Below are 19,083 nucleotides of genomic sequence, written 5' to 3' on the forward strand. Positions count from 1 at the left end.
TCAAGACTTGCTATAACCTATGGTAATTAAGACATTGAATTTTTGGCATAGGGAAAGGTGAGTAGATTAGTGGATCAGAAAAGAGTCCAGAAATGGACCCATATGGACACTTGATTCAAAATAATGTAGAATAGTAGAACAGTGAAACAATGATTTCTTTCAATAAATATTGCTGCAACACCAGTACACTCATATAGAAGAAAATATGAACTTTGATGCTTGTTTTACATAATATACAAAAATCAGTCCTGGCCTTATTATGAATATGATTGTGGAAGGTAGCTTTTAGAGTTATGTGGTTTATATATAGAATAAAACATATTTTCATGACCTTGGAAGTAGATAACAATTTCTTAAACTAAAACAAAATCCCTTCACAATAAAGGAAAAAAAAAACCTGATTTATTGGGAACCCTTATTTCTCAGGGACAACCATATGAAAATGAAACAAAGATCTTCTTTCAGAACCATAATATGTGGTGAGTGTATTTACATATATATGTCTGGTGTCTGGAAGCTGTAAATACCCCCAGTAAAGCATGTTCTTAAATCTAATTAATTCTTGTGGGTATAAACCCATTGTAAGTAAAATCTTTTGATGAGACTACTTTAGTTAAGGCCCACCTTATTCAGTACAGGACTTAATCCTATTACTGGAGTCATTTATAAATGGAATAAGTACAGAGAGAGAGAGGAAAAGGAGAAAGCCACTGAACGAAGAGGCTGAAATCAATGAGACTTAGAAGAAAAGGGGAGACCAGCAGGCACTGCCGTGTACCTTGCCATGTGGTACAGGGTCCAAGAATCACCAGTCGTGAAGAAAAGTCGGAAGGTTTTCTTTAGGAAGAAAACATTGCCTTAATGAGCCCTGATTTGTTCATATTTTTTGCCTCAAAACTGTAAGCTAATAAATTCCCATTGTTCAAGCTGAACTATTTCATGGAGTTTGCTTTAAGCTGCCTAAAACGCATTTTGGGACCAGGACAGTGAGGTTCTGCTATTGCAAATAGCAAAAATGTGGGAACCACTTTGGGTAATGGATAGAAGCTGGAAGAATTGTGAGGTGCTTGACAGAAAAAGCCTGGATTGATTTGAAGAGACGATTGGTAGAAATATGGATACTTCTGATGAGGCTTTAGAAGAGAATGATGAATATGTTATTGGAAACTGGTGGAAAAGTAATCCTTGTTTTAAAGTATTAGAGATCTTGGCAAAATTGAGTTCTCACATTGGATAGAAGGCAGAGTTTGAAAGTGATAGAACTGAATATTGAAATGAAAACTAAATTTGGAAACTGTAGGCTGGTTTGTCCTTGCAGCCTATAGTAAAATTTGAGAGGGAAGGAATATGCTGAGAACTGAACTCCAGGGCACAAAGAAGCAAGAAATCCATAGGTTTTAGAATTCTGTGTTTCTGGAAAGTGAGTCCCCAGAGAATAATGCTCCCTGTGAGGTTTAACTGAACATGGAACCTGTCAGCCATTTAAGTGCAAGTTAGGATTGGAGGTGTTGTTATCCAGGTAAAAATCTGTGAGAAGTTCCACTGTCTGATGATTTGGTTCCCTGTGTGCTACATGCAAAACTGGCAAGATTTTTTGAGATCTGTATGAACAAAACCATTGTCAGCTGAACTAAACAGGACAGAAAAGGGACAAAGTGAAGGAAAAATTACTTCGAGGACAGTTCAGTAGAAGCTGAGGTCTGGACTGAAGACATCTTTTTGGGCCAAGAAAGCAGACCCACATGTGTGTGGAAAGAGTGAGTAAGCCCCAGCACCTACAGAAAGCAGACCTTTTGCCATGTTGTTAATGAAGATACTACCACCCCTGTTTTCTCAGATGGACGAGAAATTTAAGAGAGTCTGGCCAATACCCCAATGTTGATGAGGTTTGACTCTATGCTACAAAAATTGCAGAGAGATTGCCACCATCCCAATGCTTGAAGACGTTGGAGTCTCCACCCCAATGTAAAGGGGAAAGCACTTTGGAAAGGTTGGGACTGCCACTCTGTCAGTTCTAGAGGACAAAACTTCATTCAATAAATTACTCTCTCACCTTGAAATCTAATTTTGTATGTCCTGCAAAGTTTTGAAATTATTTGGGATCCATAACCTCATTTTCCTTCCAATTTCTCCCTTCTGGAATGGAAATATTTATGCTGTTCCTGTTCTTCCATTGTATATTGGAAGAAGATAACTTGTTCTCTAGGTTTCATAGGTCAGAGGGAAATCATGGCACAGGATAGAACACACCTATAACTGATTTTGATGAGCCTTTGTACTTAGCATTGTTACTGAAATAATTTGAGGCTTTTGGGATGTTGTGATGGAATGTATGTATTTTGTATGGGGAAAGAATATGTCTTTGAAGGATCCAAAGGGTGGAGTGTGGTGGTTGGAAGCTGTATGTACCCAGAAACATAGGATCTTTTGATAAGACCACATCAGTTAAGGTGTGATCCACCTCATTCAGGATGGGACTTACTCCTATTACTGGAGCCCTTTGTAAACAGAGAGAGAGAGAGAGAGAGAGAGAGAGAGAGAGAACAGCATTCCATACAAGCAATACACTGAAATCTAGAAAGAAGAAAGAGACCAGAAGACACCATCATGTGCCTTGCTCTGTGGCACAGGGGCCAAAGACCAGCAGCTGGTCTTCAGAAAGAAAGCATCACCTTGATGATGTCTTGATTTGGTTATTTTTTGGCCTCAAAATTATAAGCTAGTAATTCTCGTTGTTCAAATGAAAACATCTCATTGTGTTTGCTTTAAACCACCTAGGAAACTAAAACAGCAGGCATGTGTGTGTCTGTATCTGTATTCCCTATAAATCAGTAGTGAAAATGCAGACACCCCGAAGTAAAATGGAAAAATACTATGATAAGACACTTCACAAAAATGAAAATCCAGATGGCCAATAAATATATGAAAAGATGCATAACTTCTTTAGTTATCAGGAAAGGGAAAAGTAAAATCACACTGTGTAATAATAAGAGTTGCTAAAATTAAAAAGGTGGATAATACCAACTGTTGATTGATATAGATGTAAAGGAACTAAAATTTCTCATACCCTGAAAGAGTGTTTGAGAGGTGGGAGTGTAAAAAAGTGAAAATTAGTACCTCCACTTTAGAAATCAGTTATCAGATTTTTTGTCCAATATATTTATCATACATGCATCAAAGGATGTGTACAAGAATGTTCATAACAGTATTATTTGTTATATATAAATTACTTTGAAATAACCCAACTCAAATATCCACCAATATTAGCATGGATTTTTACAAAATGTTATATATTCATACATTGGACTGTTATACAGGAATGAAAATGAAGAAAATACTGCTACAACTATTACAAGTAGATAAATGATAATAGACAGATAATAGATAAATGGTTTCATTTCTATAAAGTTCAATATCAGTAAAACTAATCTGTGGTTTTAGAAATCAAACTAATGGTTGATTACCTGTTGGGAGAAGGAGAGAAATAGTGATTTTGAAGCTATGCAAGAGGGTCTTTTTCAGTACTGTTATTTCTAAAATTAACAGCTAAGAATTTTTACCACTAACAGAATTCTAAAAGCCAAATATTTAAGATGTACTATTTACTGGTATACTGAGAAGTATCATAGTGTGGTGGTTAAAAGTGTGGACTCTGCAATCAGCCTGGCAAAGTATAAAACCAAGCTCCATCACTTGCTAGCTAAGTATTTTTGGGTAACTTCTCTATGCTTCAGTTTCTTATCTGTGACATGGGGAAAACTACCTACTTTATGGGATTGTTATGAGAATTAAATAAGTTGATGTTTATAGAACACTGAGAATGTTATCTCATACATACTGAGCATATATTTTTAATAATAAAACCTTGAAAGAACAAACCAAATTTGAACTATGAAACTTAGAAATTTTAAGTTTAGAATTAAAATCATTTCTCTGCACAAACTGGGTAAGTGGTAAATATGCACACTTAAGTTGCATATGTTTCCATGATTGGAACACATTCCAAATCTTAAAATGCCCCTTAAATCACTGTTAATAGTAACAAAAACATTATCTGGCAGATATCTGTTATTATTGTAAAATAAAACAGTTCAAAACCGCAGCTATGTAGAATGAAGAAAGTTTGATCACATACTATATGAAAGTGGTCATCTTCCTAGAAATATGAAACCTCAGTAGAATGTAGTTTCTAATTATCAATCATATTTTTAGATATTGCCACCAAATTTTAATGAATATATGATCATTAAAAATTCATGACAGATGCCATGGTTTCCCAGCTGCTATGAAAAATACCATATAGTGGGGTGGCTTAAACAATGGAAATTTATTGGCTCGTGGTTTCAGAGGCTAGATGGCTTGCATCTAGCCGGAAGAGAAGTTAGTAGTGTTCTTGCTGGCAGGCAATCTTTGGGTTCCTTGGCTTTTTTATCATATGGCAGTACCCTCTCCTTTCTCTTCTTCGTTCCATTGACTCCTTACTTCCTTCTCCCCATAGCTTTCTCTCACTATTTCTGAATTTGTTCTTCTTATAAAAGACTCTGGTAATCCAAATTAAAACTCAACCCCAGTTAGTTGGGCTACACCTCAACTGAGAATAACAGCTTCAGAAAGGCCTGTTTACAATGAGTTCATACCCACAAGAATGCAAATAAGGATCAGGAAGATGTCTAAGTTAGGAGTACATAACTCAAGGCACCAAAGCAGGTAAGAGAAAACTCTTGTTAACTTTAAAATGTAACTAGCCTTTTATATTTCTAAAACCTGTACAAATTTGTCCAGTATTATCTGTTTCTTAAAAAACAGCAAATTAATTATTTTAATTTTTTGCAGAATTTGCAACAAAAGAGTTTTCCCACAGAGCTGATTTTCAAGAATAGACTGCTATTTTTTTCTCAATACTCATTTTGTCCACTTTCAAAAATAAACTCCCATCTCAACAGCTTGCTTCCAACCATAATCCTGATGTATATTTATGAGTTCCAGTAGCAAGGATTCGGCAGTACATCTCCCCAGCTTCAAATCTCATGTCTCTTTACTTGATTCTTGCTAAATCCCAAAGAAAGTTTAGTTGATGCTATTAATTTAATAATACCAAGAAGGTTCACTAAATTCACTGGCAGATTCATTCTGAAGAATGGAACTATTAACCATTTTCTTCTGTCAGATCATTCCAAAAACACAAAACAATTTGTTAATGTATTTTCCTGCATTTTGGCAATGAAAATAAAACAAAAATACTAGTCCTACATAAGTTTATCTTCCTTTTCTTTTATTAGGAAATAAGCAGGTTTTAGTCAGTATCTTAACATTAAATTCTAAATAATAATATATAGATATATTTGTAATCCAATACAATTCATTGAGTATAAAAAGATTTAGATTCTAAATACTGAGTGACATGAAGTCCATATACTATATATAACAGATATGGTGTTCAGTTTTCTTTGCAAAAAGTGTTTTTAAATTGCAGTTGGAAACAAAAGGAGCAGGAGAGTATTGGACCTCATCTTTGAAAGTTAAGATTATTCCTACCCTCCAAATCCCTAAGAGTCCTTCACACTCTACTGATCAGTCTCATGATCCATTCAATCCATGGTAAAGACTTTAGAATGTTACTTAAAATTACATTCACCAGTCTTAGTTTTAGTCTGTGAGGTAAAGTAGACCAGTTTCTGGGGGCTTATTTCTCTTTAAAGAACTTTGAAACACGTTGAGGAAAATGTGTTTCTGCTTTTCCATGTCCAGTGATCAATTTCATATAGTTATTGTAAGGTAGACAGCCTCCATCCTATGGATTCATTATTCTACATAGAAAATAGACTCTGGGGCCTTTGGCAGCTTGATATTTTGTTATCCTTTATACAAGTGGGGAAGAGAATGGGCTGATTGGAGAGATTTATTATAATGTAGTTTCAGTTTCTTGATCCCATCCAATAGGGAAAAGTGAAGAAAAATCTGCTAAAAATATATAAGCAGAATGCTGGGTAAAGAAAATTAGGTACTATTTCTTCTTTAGTTCCCCGCCCCTCCCCCTGAAAAAACCTCTGGGAACTGTTATTTCTGAACAGGACCTGCTAATTATTTATCACATGTTAAATATGTGTCATTTTGAAAATAAAAATGAGATTTGGTTCACCTGTGGCATACATATAGAGCTAAGACTTGGTGGGGAGACACATTACTGTAAACAAACTATATAGCCATGTCCCTTCAGCATTTTCTTAAAAAAGGGGGGGAAATGTCCCATCTTCTGAATTATTCCTGTTGAAAATGAGAGGTGGGTATTGGCGTTGCAAATTTAAAACACAGATATAGGAGCTGAGATTTTGGCAACTACTGTCAGAAACTAATCAGCGTTTGGGAAATCCAGCTGATACAGAGTTTGGGTAGATTACTATCAAAGCTATGGGGTGTTTAACATCTGCAGTGAACAGGCTTCAAGGTGGTGTATGGAAACTGACCAGAGATAGCCTTTCCAAATTACTTATTGGATTATTCAATATTAAAGAAAGCTATCCAATGTAATATTATATAATATGTTTAAAGTTAACTTTCTTGTTAATACATAAACCACATATGCACTATCCTTTGGAGTAGAAAGTATAAGTTCACAGTACCTTAAACTCTTGGTGGGGGCCACACATGGTCCATTAGTCACCATAAAACATGGATGCCCCTTTTCTCAGTAGTGACCTAGGCCAACCCTGTGGATATGTTCAAGTTTGAGTGGAAAGAGAGCAGACGGACATTATGAACCCTTGTACTAGGAGAGTGTACCGTAAGTCCATGAAAGCTCAGCATTCTTAAATTCTGTAGTAAGAAACTCCCTTTCTGTGGGTGGCTCTCCTAGTGGTGATACAGTTCACTTCCTTACTATGATTGGATATATGGAAACTAGCTAATTCTTAAGTGTTACTCCTAAATGTAATTAGTATATGTGTTGGCTCTGTTATTCCTGAACATCTGACTATAGGTTTTATAGGATATACAAATTAGTCAATCCTCATGTGTTAATGCTAATAAGATACTATCATGGGGCTTCAAGTCAGAATTCATACACATTCGTTTTTCCTTTACTCAGTCCTGATGTATCAATGTGCATGCTTGAAGGGGTGTGAATTAAAAGTGGAGTCGGAGATATTAACAAGGATGGGCAGGAATTTCTCTGCTTGCTGTGCTCATTCTCACTCTTCATCTTTGTATCTGGAGTATGGTCATTATTTAACAGTATCTTAGGAACAGAGCTTTCAAATGGAAAGTGGTGAAAAATGGCAACAACCTGCAGTAATTGCAATGTTTCTATTTGTTTGGAATCCTCCATGACGAATCACAGTATACATGTGGGAGAGGTCTAAATGTTCTTCCTGTTTGCTATTTGTGAAAACAATTCTGGAACTGAACCATATGGGACAAAGGAAGGTAAATGGGTATTTCCCATGAAGACAAGGAGGAATGATATTCAAACAGGCAAACTAGAATGCCTTGAGGCATAACCACATGAAAAAGTACAGACTCTTTAAATAACTCTAAGCAGCTTGATATTGAATACTATACAGAGGGAGAATAAAGAGGGGAAGGAATGAAAGTGTTTCAATAATGAATTGTAAAATATAGTTATGGGATACCCTATTGAAATACAGAAAATTTTTAATCAGCCAATTAATTCGTAGCCTCAATAGCTGTTTGCATTAAATTACCAGAGGTTTGACATCTTATTTGACATCTTAACAACACATGTTTACCTATTTTCTGTTCAGCACAGTTACGTACAAAGAAACGTTGACATATGACATTTGCTTCCAATGGTCCAAGTATCCCCAATATCTTTTAACTGTCTTCTGTTTTCTCCTTATGGTTCTTTCTCTATTTCACAGATCTAGTCTAGCAACTTTGTGTTTCAGTAGACATTACATCATCTGCGTGAGACTGGTTGTGTTATCTCTGTGCAGTGTTATCACTGTCTTATCTCCAGAAATGGATTTGAGGTGAAGTTAATCAAGACCAAGCTTCAAGGCCTATCACTTGCATGCGCCTATTCCAAGACCACAAATCTAACTTTTTATTTGTAATCTTGTCTTCTTTTCTTACATGGAATCTCAAAGTTGTATAGGATTCAGGCCCCATGAAATCTGAATTGACCCCTGCAGTAATCTCAGATAACAAATGATGTTGGATGAAATGGCTCAAGCTGAAATAGTTATCCACAGTACTTTAATCAGTTCTTAAAGCCACATTCACCAGTTGGTAATCATCTAAAATTTGACTCATATGTTGAAATGTAAATTATTCAAAGTATGTTTTGCTTTCCAAAGGAAATATATAAATGTGATTCTAACAATTTTAGATTGCTAATTCACATTTAATTACAGGATGATTGAAGATTTTGTCTCCACATAGTACCAAATACATATACGTGCTATATGTTGTTAATAATAGATCAAGTATTATGTATCATCTATATTAGATTCCTAGGGCTGCTGTACCAAAATGTCACAAATGGGGTGGCTTAAAACATGAAAATTTATGTTCTCACAAGGCTGGAGGCTAGAAGTCCAAAATCAAGTTGTTGGGAGGGCCATGCTTCAGGTTTCCTCATCTGGTAGCTCCCAGCAATCCTTAACATTCCTTGAGATTTTAGCTACATCACTACAGTCTTTGCCTCTGACTTCATATGGTGTTTTGTCCTACATGTCTGTGGCCCTTTCTCCTTTCCTTTTATATGGGACACCAGTCATTCAATTTAGGGCCCACCCTAATCCAGTATGAGCTCATCTTAACTAATTACATCTTCAGAGACCTTGTTTTCAAATAAGATCACACTCTAAGGTTCCAGGTGGACATAAGGTGCTGGGAGACACTATTGAACCCACTGCACCTTCCTACTAAACAATTCATGATAATAAACGGATCATAAAGTATGCTGTTGGCATGATGACTTGCTCCTATTGTGGTCAGTGCTTAGAATTCAGTAAGCAGCTCTAGGTATTTATCCTTAGTAGTCACAGCCAGAGTCAGGACAGCTGACTGTATGGAGCATCTCTAATGTCACTGGACAAAGTATAAGCATTTATTATTTTTGTGGTCTGGAGTTCAGAAAATATCATGTCTTTTCCACTAGGTTGTGGCCTCAAGTTGCATTTCAATTCTGATGCCTGCAACTGAGAACTTTCCAAAGCACCTTGTGTTGAAAGATACAAATCATGACCCTTCTTTTCCTGTCATAACTTGGCAGCATCTTGTTTTTTCTCTTAAGGGGCAAAATATTATACTGGCACTTTTGAATTTCTGTGGAATGTTTTTGTGTTTTAAGAAAACTTTCTATGCAGACATCTATCTTCTCTTTTAGAAATTTAGGTACCCCAATAGAAATAAAATGGAAATTTCATCCTCTACACCTCTCACTGAGATAATGATTTATTTACATTTTTGAGCCAAATTGATGTATTTATTTCATCAGCTATAAACCATATTTAATTTTACCTGATGAAATGGAATCATTAAAAGCAGGAAAATAAGGAGGAGGAAGTAAAGGAAAAAGGAGAAGTAGGGGTATCATCATATGTGGAGGAAAAAAAGAGAAAATACTTTCTTCTGAATTTTCTAAAAGCCTCTCATGCATATAAGTGCTGTAGTTCCACAAACTCTGTCTGTAGAGGATAGAAGGAACAGAATGGCCAATTACTTTCAAACTATTGATCATATCCATATATATATATTTTTTATTAACGGAAAGAAAGAAAAAAAAAAAGAAATTAACACAACATTTAGAAATCATACCGTTCTACATATGCAATCAGTAATTCTTAACATCATCACATAGATGCATGATCATCGTTTCTTAGTACATTTACATCGGTTTAGAGGAACTAGCAACACAACAGAAAAAGATATAAAATGTTAATATAGAGAAAAAAAATAAAAGTAGTAATAATAGTGAAAAACAACAACAACAACAAAAAAAAACCCTATAGCTCAGATGCAGCTTCATTCAGTGTTTTAACATGATTACTTTACAATTAGGTATTATTGTGCTGTCCATTTTTGAGTTTTTGTATCTAGTCCTGTTGCACAGTCTGTATCCCTTCCGCTCCAATTACCCATTATCTTACCCTGTTTCTAACTCCTGCTGGACTCTGTTACCAATGACATATTTCAAGTTTATTCTCGAATGTCCGTTCACATCAGTGGGACCATACAATATTTATCCTTTAGTTTTTGGCTGGACTCACTCAGCATATTTTTTTATTAATGATTCAAGCTTTAGGAGTCATCAAAGAATCCTAATGTGGAACTCAAAATGAGAAACAAAAGCTAAGACACTGGCAAATACTTTTTATGTTTGATTCCTCCCACTTGTGAGCATATGTGCTTTTAAATGTTGAACTGATTTAAACCTTGTATGTGAGAAAAAGGTTGACAATTTAGCCTTCTGGGCAAAGAGGAAGAAGGATATAGATTGAAGATGCTTCAAGGGCCATGTTCGTAAATAGAACTGCAGAATGAAACGACATCCTTGGGGAAATGTGGAACTCGCAAGCTAAGTCCCATTGTACCCACCTATTTGCCAGGCTGCATGTTTGTTGTTTTCATAGCAGGCAGTGATGGACCATACAGAACATTTTACTTGAGGCTTTCATCAAAAATTAGTTGTAAGAATAGTTTAAGAATTCTAAAATGACAGAAATCGAATGACTAGACAGAAGAAAGAGGAAGCTTGATGTAGTGAGATTCATTAATACTGTGAAAGTGAGTTCTAGAAAAACGTTTTAATCTGTAATATATTACTATGGTTTTATCCTGCTTGTAAGTTACCAGGCCATTTTATGGGTACTATAATGTCACTAGAAGTGACTGTCTAACAAAATAATAGAGTGCATTACAAATTCTGCTGTGATGACCACTGCAGAGAAACTATTAGATCCATTTGTCAGCATACCTTGTTGTCTAGTAGTTTTAAAGAATGGAGGGTTGTGGAAACTATTCAACGTTTTAAAGTTATTATTTCTCCTCAGGCACATTCCATTGAATCATCAGTTTTGAGTACATCTGTTGGTCCATTCATGCCTTTCCAGTATACTGATTGAAACAAACAAACAAACAGAAAACTAAAACACATTTGGAATGACAGAATAGAAAGTACTAACAACGTATAGGTGACATTTGGAAGGTCCCTTTATTGTTTCAAGCAAGATTGATATTTTGTCTCAATTCATGCATTTTTGCATCAATTCAGGGTTTCCCTCCAACATTTTTCCTACCCTCTGTGTTCCTCCTACTATTGAGTTCTTAAGTGTTGCCCTAGAATCAGGAATATCTGACCTGTGGTTGCATTTCTGTCACCTGCAGTCTTGGTTGTCACTTTACATCTGTCCTGTAAGCCTTGGCAACGTGGAAATAGCTGGAGTACTCCCGCTGTGGACCTTACCCCTGCTGGGCTTTTACTGGCACTGTGGGTCTCTGGGATTCAGCAGCATCTTCCATCTGACCGCTAGCTCAGGTGTTCATCCTGCAATCTTTGTTTAGCTATTGGATTCTCTCAGTCAAGCTGGAGTAACCCTTTAACTTGCTGATTCTCAACTCTCAACTCCCTTTTGCTCCTCAGTCATGGTTTTGAAAATTTCTATGCTTTGTGGGAGCTGAAGACTTGTCTTTTCCTAGACCTGGTTGGATGACATTTATACCTACTGCTCTTGCCTCATTTGATGAGCAGTAACCAGAAAGGTTATTTTGTTCTCAGGTTCCAGACTAGGTATGGCACAAGTCCCCAGAGATTACTAAATATTACTAGTAATATTTACCAGATTACTATTTCTGGGAGTGTCTGTCACCCAGCATTCCAGGGTTTCAAGCCCAGAAGAGAATCAGGGAATAGGGCCAACCATACTATTTGCACTTTTTGTTCTCCTTTCCCAATCTTTTTTTCCTTTCTTTTCCTATCCAGAAAGGATTTTAATCGCCTCTCTATGTTATGGAAAAACTGCTCCCAAAACATCAGTTATCCCCCACCCACACAACCTCCTTTCTAAAGTCTAAATCCTTTGCTCCAAGTCCTCCAGGATTTGGCTCTTGATATTTAAATCCAAGGTTCTGGAATTTTTTTTTTCCTCCCTAGCAGCTGGTACTTGAAATTCAGAGCCATGGCTTTAAAGACTATTGTCTGTGCTGTTGACTTACAAAGGTCAACTTAATTGCTCAAAGGCCAAAAATGTGATTCTTTGTTCTTTCTGAATCAAATATGCCCAGAGGCATAGAGAAAGTCCTCTTTGCTACCTAAATCTAGTAGAAAATAGAACTAAAAGAAATGGAAAAATTCAGCACTTAGTTTAACATCAAAACATTTAAACCTACCACTGCAGGAAATATACAATGGAATAAAATAAATGATGTACTATGACTTTATCTTTGTTTCCCTATCTCCATAAAGCAAAATCAAGGACAAAACAATAAGCATAGTGGTTATATATCTCTGTTTATAACTTAATTTTCTTCTGTTAAAACAAAATCAATTTTAAAATGATTTTCCTATAAATTGAGCACAGACACCATCACAGAGTTTATTTTTCAAAATATTGCAATATGAGCATGCTTTCTTGATTGAATCTCTTAGCTATGATTATCACTTATTCATTTATTGACTTCCTACTATGTACCAGATACAAAGGATAAAAATGGAAGTGAAAAAAAAAATGGGCATATCTCTAATATACTAAATGATAACTGAGTATTCCTCCATGAATGGATGAATATGAAATATCCTCAAAGTGGCATCACTCAAATGGTAGAACTTCCCAAACAGTGCTTTTCAAAAAAGTTCAGAGCCAGACCTGGAATCTTCACCTGTTCTTCCTGGAAGTAGAATTGGTTGTGTATTTGGCATTTCTTCTCCATCACTAGAAAGAACACCCTGTTACATTCTCGTAATTGCGAGGCTAAGTTCTACAAGAGCCTCTTTTTAAATGAACAATATATGGAAAAAATGTTGTAGTAATTAAACATATTTCCTACCTAATAACTGTCATTTTCCCAATATATAGCTAGGTTTTTTGAAGAGTAGGAAATTATTCCATCTACTTACTCCAGATTTGGAGTATTTCCTTACCAATTTATTGGGTTATTTCTTTAAAATAGAACATAATCTATTTCTCCTAGCAATCCCTTGCTAAAAAAATGATCTCGGGCGGGCCGCGGTGGCTCAGCGGGCAAAGTGCTTGCCTGCCATGCCGGAGGACCTCGGTTCGATTCCCGGCCCCAGCCCATGTAAAAAACAAACAAACAAACAAAATACAATAAAACAAGAAAATGTTTAAAGATGTTTCCTTTCCTTCCTTCTATCCTTCCTTCCTTCTCTCTGTCTTTCCTTCCCTTCCTCCCTCTCTCTTTAAAAAAAAAAAAAAAAAAAAAAAATGATCTCAACATCTCTAGCATTACTAAACTCTGATTAATAATATCTCAAAATCTGAAGAGATGAATGTATTTTAAAGTTCCACAAGGGAGCTTTCAAAACTTGATTAGGTCTAGGATCTTTTAAACAATGACATTTATTGTGAGCCTTCTTTATTTTTATAATACACAATCAGATGGGAAGTCAGTATAAATTAAAAATTATCATGAGATTGAGATATAGTAAATCTTTCAGGTCTCTAGAATTTTATCTCTTAGACACTAAATTTTAATAAAATGAAATTTAAAATATGCATTGTCTACATTTTAGTCCAGTGTTTCATAAACTTGCATAATACATAAACCTCTTTTAAGGAAAAAGAAAACATCTGCTTTTTGAACTTAAGTGTTAAAACATTTTTATTGAAGTGAGGTCGTCAACATGGTGACATACGATATCACTGAAAAAACCTCCCCAGAAATTCAGCAAATATAAGGACAAATTCTACTGGCATAGAACTATGGAAAATGATCTGGAGAAGGACTCCACCAATACTGAATCAAGGAAAAAAAAATGTCGGGAAACTTCCATCCCAGAGCAGTTGATCCTCTACTCTCCCTCTCACTTGGTCTGGTATATCTTGGGAATTCTCTAGAGGTAACTGGCTGGGCCCCTTCCACTGGGGTCACAGACTATTGAGGAACTCACGGCAGTTAAAACCATGCACATTCAGGCACAGGGACTCAACTTCACAGAGACCCAGGGAAGGTAAGCCGCTGAAGAGTACTGTATCCAAAAGGGTCCCCAGATGAGGGCATGGATGAGAGAGAGAGAAAGCTGCAGAATGGCAAAAGACAAGTACTGCACTCACTTACTCAATCTAGTTTCTTTTTGTGGGACTCCCCAAAAGGAAAACAGACTTTTCTGAATTGATTCACCATTCTGAAATGACTCCATCTGCCCCAAGGCAGATACCCTAATAGGGAGGCAGAAAATCCTCATGGAGCAAAAAAGTTAAAAAAAAAAAAAGGGGGGGGGGTGTTGTAAAACTGAACTGCTAGGAGACTAGAGGGTCCCAAAACTGAAAAATATAAGGCAAATGGGGCACTGCATGAGGAAAGGAATTTTAACAAATCATATTAGCTGGGAGAACGGATCGAGGTTACTAGTGAAGGAACAGAGGAAAGGAAGCTGTCTCCTGAAGATGAAACAATTATACAAAAAGTGCAGTCTTGAAAATTGTTCTGCATATACAGGACAAGAATCACATGACGAGCTGAGAAAATCTGATCATACTCAGGCAATTTTAAAGGTCTGGAATAAATGTGACCAAGCATCAAAGAAGAGCCTCAGATCAAAGCCAATCACAATAAAACCTTCAACAAGAGGGAGAGACTGACCTTCAGAGTTAACTTTTCAAGATAATCAGATGCCTAGACATCAGCGAAAAGCTACAAATCATGCTAATAAACAAGAAAGACAAGGCTCAGTCAAGGAAACAAATTAAAAATTCAAAGGTGATGCAGAACTTGGAACAACTGTTCAAAGAAGTTCAAACAAATCTTCTGAATCAATGCAAGGAGATGAAGGAAAATATGCATAAAGAGATAAAGAATATTAAGAAGACAATGTGGGAACATAAAGAAGAATTTGAGAGTATAAAAAGAAACATAACAGAAATTATGGGAAGATATGTTCGTATGAAGCTATTATGTACCCCAGAAAAGCTGTGTTTTAATTCTGATCCTATCTTGTGAGAGAAGCACTTTCTTTTAATTCTCAATACTGTAGGGCAGAAACTTTTTATTAGATTATCTCATTTATTAGATAGATGAGATGTGGCACACTCGATTTTGGGGATAAACTTTTGATTAGATGGAGATGTAATTCCATGCATTCCAGGTGGGTCTTGATTAGTTTATTGAAGTTCTTTAAAAGGGGAAACATGTTTGAGATAGATTAGAGCAGACAGAACAGAGCTGACAAAGATGCCGACACTTGGAGAACAGAGACATGGATGGTTGGAACTGCTTGGAGCCCAGCAGACGTCACCATGAGATGCTAAGCAAACCAGAACTAGAGAGAGTCGAGGGAAGCCAAGAGATGAAAACCAGCCCTAGAGAAGTAAAGTGAGGAACCCCCACAGGAACAGAGACTGAAAGCAACTGAGCCCAGGAGCAAGGGACCAGCAGATGCCGGCCACATGACTACCCAGCTGACAGAGGTGTTCTTGACCCATCAACATTCCTTGAATTAAGCTATCTTTCCATGGGTGCCTTAGTTGGACATTTTCATAGGCTTAGAATTGTAAATTGGTAAACATAAAATTCCCCTTTTAAAAAGTCATTCCAGTTATGGTTTATCACATTCTGGCAGCTTGCAAACTAAAACAGAAGGAAAGGCACAATAGGAAAGATTTAAAAACAGGGGAGTATAACAACAGATAGAATGAAAAGAAGAAAGAATCAGTGAACTAAAAGTCAGGACAATTGAAATCAAATGTCAGAAGAAAAGTTAGAGAAAATGATAACAAAAAATTGAACAGTGTCTTAGGGATTTGAGTGATAGCATGAAGCACACAAAACTATGTGTCATAGGTGACTCAGAAGGAGGAGAGAAGGGAAAAATGGCAGGAAACATATCTAAGGAAATAATGGCCAAAAATTTCCCAACTTTTGGGAAAGATATAAATATACATGTCCAAGAAGGGCAACATACTCCAAATAGAATGAATGTTAACAGATTTACTCAATATACATGCTAATCAAAATATCAAAAGTCAAAGATAAAGAGGGAATTCTGAAAACAAAACAGGAAAAGCAATTCATCACATACAAAAAGTCCTCAATAAGGCTAAGTCCTGATTTCTCAGAAACCATGGAGGTGCGAAGGCTTGGCATATTTTTAAGGTAAAGAAAAACTGCCAGTCCAAAATTCTTTCTCCAGCCAAACTGTCCTTCAAAAATGAGAAAGAATTTAAATTATTCACAAATAAAAAGAAAGTGAGAGAGTTTTTTAGAAGAAGGCCTGCTTTACAGGAATTACTAAAGCAAGTTCTGTAGGTTGAAAGGAAAAGACAGGAGAGAGTGCCCTGGAGTAGCATGAAGAATTGAGGATTCAGAGAATATGTAAGCTATTGTAGCCAAGTTGGTATCTTTTCAAATTAGAACGTTATAGATTAGGTTGTTGTTCTAGTTTGCTAGCTGCTAGAATGCAATATACCAGAAATGAAATGACTTTTAAAAAGGGAAATTTAATAAGTTGCTAGTTTACAGTTCTAAGGCCAAGAAAATGTCCCATTTAAAACAAATCTGTAGAAACGTCCTATCTAAGACATCCAGGGGAAGATATCTTCAAGAAGGCTAATGAAGTTCAGGGTTTCTCTCTCAAGTGAGAAGACAACAGTCAGGTTTCTCTCTTATCTGGAAAGGCATGTGGTGAACACAGCATCATCTGCTAGCTTTCTCTCCTGGCTTCCTGTTTCATGAAGCTTCCTGGGAAGCATTTTCCTTCTTCATCTCCAAAGGTCACTGGCTGGTGGACTCTGCTTCTCATGTCTATATCGTTCTGTTCTGCTCTCTCTGAATCTCCTGCTTTCTCAAAAATGTTTCCTCTTTTATAGGATTCCAGTAAAGTAATCAAGACCCACCTGAATTTGGGTGGAGATACATCTCTACGTAATCCAGCTCAACAACTGCTCTTGATTGAGTCACATCTCCAGGGAGATGATCTAATTACAGATTCAAACATACAGCACTGAATAGGGATTAGAAGAAATGGCTGCCTTTACAAATGTGATTAGGATTAAAACATGGCTTTTCTCGGGTACATACATCCTTTCAAACCAGCACAGTTGTGCAATATAAATCCCAGGGTAACCAGAAAGAAAATATTTTTAAAATATACAGAAACAGTTGGAAGATGGTGGAATTGGATAGGCAGAGCTCACTTCCCCACCATGGAATCACTAGACACAAGGCAGAAAATGACCGGGATAGTCGTTCCACGGTACAGATGGTGAGAGAGGGACATCTACATTATATAGGGAATATCTGAATGAAAAAGCAAAAAAAATATGACTGAGATGACAGGGTGAGTTTATACAATTGTGCCCACACCTATGGATGTCTGCCACACGTGGGCTGGAGCAGCTGTGGGAGGAGTAGCACACTCCCACGTGCCCATGTCCACAGCCAGTTGGTGAGTCAGCTCACAGTCCCACAGTTGGGAGCTCCCATGTGGGAATGCAGGAAAGAGCAGACTTGTTTCCTACATGTAGAGACCTTGTGGCAGTTTCCGTGCCTAACCCCTATCCATGAGGCAGGTCGCTCGGGGTGCCTCCCCTCAGAAAGAGAGGAAGACACAGAGCAAAGCCAATCTAACATTTGTCTGTCAAAACAAATACTCTGGGCCCTACTGCCTGTATCCTTTCTCCACAGAGGCCATGGCTGCTCACGGCATGCATGGGCATAGAGTGAGAGACATGGAAGAAAGCCCCACTACAGTGCTAGGGGCTCTTTCCCCACCACAGAGCCCCATGGATACATGCTTGCCTAGACCTGGCAGATTGATATAAAGCAGGGCAACCCCAGGCTCACTGCAGACTGAGTAAGGAGAGCCTCTCAATCCCACATCCCGAGGTCAATCTATTTAGAAGTCTTAGAATCACCAGATCCATCATGCCTGCAAGTGACCTCTCTACCAAGCTGTGCAGTGCCTTCCCTCCACCGTGGGGCTGGCAGCTTTCAGCCTGCATGGAAACCTGCTGCACTTACTGGACTTTCATCTGGCTGGACCCTAAACATTGGACTGTCCAGGCAGAGAGAGGTGACCCTGAGTGGAAGAGTTGGCCAAAGAGAGCTATCTGTTGGGAAAACAGGCAAGATGCTTATCTGCTTGTTCTTCATCATATTTCCAGATAGACTTGTGTGTCCCATGGGAGGCCTTGGCCTTCACCTGGCTGGGAATTACTGACAAAACAAGTGCCAAAGGAGACCTTCAATGCAAATCCAAGCAACTATAAACTCTTAGTCAGTGAGTGAAATTAATTTTCAAAATAATCTTGTCAAGATAACCAAATGCCAAGAAACCAGCAGAAAATCACAAAGTGTGTGACAGTATAAGAAGAGAAAGCCAAGCCAAATGACCAAATTAAAGAGCCAGAGGAGACACAGAATTTTGAATGATTAATCAAAGATATATTCACAGATCTCCTAAATACCTTCAGTGGGTTGGTTAAAGACATGAAGCATATAGCAAGAAGAAACTAGAAGAACATAAAGAAGAATTTGAAAGAATAAGTGGAAAAATAGCAGATCTTATGAAAATGAAAGATACTGGAGATCAAGTTAAAAATATACTAGAGACATGCAGGAGCAGATTTGAAGAGGCAGAAGAAAGAATAAGTGAACTAGAGGACAGGGCAACTGAATTCAAATGCACAAAAGAACAAATGATGGAAAAGATGGAAAATTTTGAACTGGATATCAGGGAAATGATTGACAACACGACACACATAAATTTTAGAATCATTGGTGTCCCAGAAGGAGAAGAGCAGAGTAAATAACTAGGAAGATTATTCGAGGAGATAAATGGGAAAAATGTCCATACCCTTATAAAAGACCATAAATATGCAAATCAAAGAAGCTCAATGAACTCCATATAGAATAAACCCAAACAGACCCACTCCAACAATACAT

At 37.0% G+C, this 19,083-nt stretch overlaps 1 protein-coding gene and 1 pseudogene across 3 annotated transcripts in view; one reads left to right on the forward strand and one right to left on the reverse strand.

Annotated features, from left to right (window-relative positions):
- The window catches only part of LOC143675772 (DNA excision repair protein ERCC-6-like 2), a 74,021-nt pseudogene extending 62,537 nt beyond the window's left edge, over nt 1–11,484 (reverse strand).
- The window catches only part of B3GALT1 (beta-1,3-galactosyltransferase 1), a 605,805-nt gene that overhangs the window by 205,697 nt on the left and 381,025 nt on the right, over nt 1–19,083 (forward strand). The window lies entirely within an intron of this gene.

Source organism: Tamandua tetradactyla, chromosome 3, assembly GCF_023851605.1.
Source record: "Tamandua tetradactyla isolate mTamTet1 chromosome 3, mTamTet1.pri, whole genome shotgun sequence".
NCBI lineage: Eukaryota > Metazoa > Chordata > Mammalia > Pilosa > Myrmecophagidae > Tamandua > Tamandua tetradactyla.